Consider the following 4,211-nt stretch of genomic DNA (forward strand, 5'->3'; position numbering starts at 1 on the left):
GTCCTCCTATTCACATGTGGCAGACAGACTGTAAGGTAGTTCCCCACTATGTCTGCTTTCTGGTATTCACATTTTTAGGATTTTTTTTTTGGTTTTTTTGTTTGTTTTTTTGTTTTGTTTTGAGATAGAGTTTTGCTCTGTCGCCCAGTTTGGAGTGCAGTGGCGAGATCTTGGCTCACTGCAACCTCCGCCTCCTGGATTCAAGCTAATCTCCTCCCTCAGCCTCTCAAGTAGCTGGGATTACAGGCGCATGACACCACGCCTGGCTAATTTTTTGTAGTTTTAGTAGAGATGGGGTTTCACCATGTTGGCCAGGCTGGTCTTGAACTCATGACCTCAAGTGATCCACCCACCTTGGCCTCCCAAAGTGCTGGGATTACAAGCATGAGCCACCGCACCTGTCCTGGTATTCACACTTTTATGTGTTCCCCACACCTTGAGTAGGAATAGGACCTGAGAGTGACTGCTAACCGGAAGGAGCCCAAGCCACGGCAAAGGTGATGGTACTCCGATGGTTATGTTATGTGATGTCATACTCCCATGGTTATGCTATGCTAGTCTATGAGTCTGTCTTGCTTGCAGACTTGCTCTAGAGACTCTCCTTGCTGGCTTGATGAAGTAAGCGGCCATTAGCAAAAGCCCATCTGGCAAACAACTGTGAACCCCCCCGGGGAGCTGTGAACAGCCTCCAGCTAGCAAGAAATCATGGCTGGGCACGATGGCTCACGCCTGTAATTCCAGCACTTTGGGAAGCCAAGGCGGGCAGATCACCTGAGGTCGGGAGCTGGAGAACAGACTGACCAACATGGAGAAACCTCATCCCTACTAAAAATACAGAATTAGCCAGGCATGGTGGCACATGCCTGTAATCCCAGCTACTTGGGAGGCTGAGGCAGGTGAATCGCTTGAACTTGGGAGGCAGAGGTTGCGATGAGCTGAGATCACGCCATTGCACTCCAGCCTGGGCAACAAAAACAAAACTCCATCTCAAAAAGAAAAAGAAAAAGAAGAGAAATCAGGCCCCAGTCCTATAGCAAGGAAATGAATTCTGCCAACACTGAATGAGCTTGAAAGAGGCTTCTTCCCCTGCCAGGCCTCCAGGCTCCCAGGTGCAGCCTTGGCCAACACCTTGATTATAGCCTGTGAGTCCTGAGCAAACAACCCAGCTGAGCCCTGCCTGCTTTCCTGATCCACAGAAACTGTGGATCAATAAATGGGTGTTGTTTTAAGCCAGTAAATTTGCGGCAATTTGTTACACCATAGTAGAAAACTCACCTGGTGCAGTAGCTCACGCCTGTAATCCCAGCACTTTGGGAGGCCAAGATGGGTGGATCACCTGAGGTCAGGAGTTCGAGACCAGCCTGGCCAACATGGTGAAATCCTATCTCTACTAAAAATACAAAAATTAGCAGGGAATGGTGGCATGCACCTGTAATCCCAGCTACTTGGGAGGCTGGGGCATGAGAATCGCTTAAACCTGGGAGGCAGAGGTTGCAATGAGCTGAGATCGTGCCACTGAACTCCAGCCTGGGTGACACAGCGAGACTCTGTCTCAAAAAAAAAAAAAATTCTGCCAGTGGGTTACTAGAGATAGTAGTAAGTGGATCCACTCCCACTTCTACCCTTGATTCCTGGGCTAGGAGTTCTAGCTATGGAAGAGATAGCGTCGAATAATGATTCAAAGTATAGATTGCATGTTGTAAGACAGAATCCATCCTTTCTGTGTCTTGTCTCCTGAATAGCACTGTAACTGAGTCTTCAGTAAACCATTCCACATTTCCCTTTGTTTTGTTTGTTTTTGTTTTTGTTTTTTTGAGACAGAGTCTCGCTCTGTTGCCCAGGCTGGAGTGCAGTGGCACAATCTCAGCTCACTGCAAGCTCTGCCTCCCGGGTTCACGCCATTCTCCTGCCTCAGCCTCCTGAGTAGCTGGGACTACAGGCGTCCGCCACCGCACCCAGCTAATTTTTTGTATTTTTAGTAGAGATGGGGTTTCACCGTGGTCTCGATCTCCTGATCTCGTGATCCACCCGCCTCGGCCTCCCAAAGTGCTGGGATTACAGGTGTGAGCCACCGCGCCCGGCCTGTTTGTTCGTTGTTGTTGTTTTTTGAGATGGAGTTTTGCTCTTGTTGCCCAGGCTGGAGTGCAATGGTGTGATCTCACCACAACCTCCACCTCCCCTGTTCAAGCGATTCCCCTGCCGCAGCCTCCTAAGTAGCTGGGATTACAGGCATGCGGCACCATGCCCAGCTAATTTTGTATTTTTAGTAGAGACAGGGTTTCTCCATGTTAATCAGGCTGGTCTCAAACTCCCGACCTTGGGTGATCCACCCAGCTTGGCCTCCCAAAGTGCTGGGATTACAGGTGTGAGCAACCGCACCGGGCCCTCCATTCCAACTTTTAACTAGCCCAGCTATTTTCAAGTGATGGAGTAGGTGGTAAAACTAGTTAATTGCAGCTGGCCGCGGTGGCTCACACCTGTAATCCCAGCACTCTAGGAGGCCGAGGCGGGCGGATCACAAGGTCAGGAGATTGAGACCATCTTGGCTAACATGGTGAAATCCCGTCTCTACTAAAAATATAAAAAATTAGCCGGACATGTTGGTGGGTGCCTGTATTCCCAGCTACTTGGGAGGCTGAGGCAGGAGAATGACGTGAACCCGGGAGGCGAAGGTTGCAGTAAGCCGAGATTGCGCCACTGCACCCCAGCCTGGGCGACAGAGCGGGACTCTGTCTCAAAACAACAACAACAACAACAACTAGTTAATTGCATGGCCATGAACCCATTGCTGTGAAATGAGTTATCTGACCAGAAATATTGTTACAGGGAATCCCACGATGGTAAATAAGGCATTCTGTGAGTCCAGGGGTGCTGTTCCTGGCAGAAGCATAATGGGCAAGGAAGGCAAATCCATATTCAGAATGTGTCTATTGCAATGAGGACAAATCTCAGCCCCTCCATGATAAAAGAGGTGCAGTGTAATGAACTTGCCACAGGTGGCTGGTTGGTCCCCTCTGTGAGTGGTGCCATATTGGAGGGCTTTGTATGGGTCTTGGCTGTTGGCAGATTAGGCACTCAACAGTGATATTATCTAGGTCAGCTTTGGAAAGGCGAAGTTCACATAACTGAATTCCTGGGCAGCCTCCATCTATGCCACCATGGCCACTTTGTTTATGGGCCCATTGCACAAGAACTTGGGAGGCGAGAGAAAGGGGCTGACAGACATCTAGAGCATGCTGTCAATTCTCCTGCTCTCTGTCATGTACAGTCCTAGCAGGCCAGACACGGTGGCTCAAGTCTGTAATCCTAGCACTTTGGGAGACCAAGTGGGCAGATTGCTTGAGCTCAGGAGTTCAAGACCAGCCTGGGCGACATGGGAAAACCCCATCTCTACAAAAAATACAAAAATTAGCTGGGCGTGGTGACATATACCTGTAGTCCCAGCTACTCCAGAGGCTGAGGCAGGAGGATGGCTTGAGCTGAGGAGGGGGAGGTTGCAGAGAGCTGAGATAGTGCCACTGCACTCCAGTCTGGATGACAGAGCCAGACCCTGTCTCAAAAACAAAACAAAACAAAACAAAACGAAAAAACAGAAAACAGCCTTAGCAGATCTTGATAATTTTGACATTCCACAAAACATCATGATGGTCTATTACATTGACAATATTATGCTAAGTTGGTCTGATAAGCTGAAAATAATACATACTTTAGATGCCTTAGTAAAACTTACCGGACCTGGAGGGTAGGAGATAAACCCCACGAAAATTCAGGGTCAGCCGGGCGCGGTGGCTCACGCCTTGTAATCTCAGCACTTTGGGAGACCGAGGCAGGTGGATGACCTGAGCTCAGGAGTTCAAGACCAGCCTGACCAACATGGTGAAACCCTGTCTCTACTAAAAATACAAAAATTAAGCCGGGCGCGGTGGCTCAAGCCTGTAATCCCAGCACTTTGGGAGGCTGAGGCGGGCGGATCACGAGGTCAGGAGATCGAGACCATCCTGGCTAACACGGTGAAACCCCGTCTCTACTAAAAACACAAAAAATTAGCCGGGCATGTTGGCGGGCGCCTGTATTCCCAGCTACTTGGGAGGCTGAGGCAGGAGAATGGCGTGAACCCAGGAGGTGGAGGTTGCGGTGAGCCGAGATCGCGCCACTGCACTCCAGCCTGGGGGACAGAGAAAGACTCCGTCTCAAAAAAAAAAAAAAAAAAA

The sequence above is a fragment of the Hylobates moloch genome, unplaced genomic scaffold, assembly GCF_009828535.3.
Source record: "Hylobates moloch isolate HMO894 unplaced genomic scaffold, HMol_V3 SCAFFOLD_3, whole genome shotgun sequence".
NCBI lineage: Eukaryota > Metazoa > Chordata > Mammalia > Primates > Hylobatidae > Hylobates > Hylobates moloch.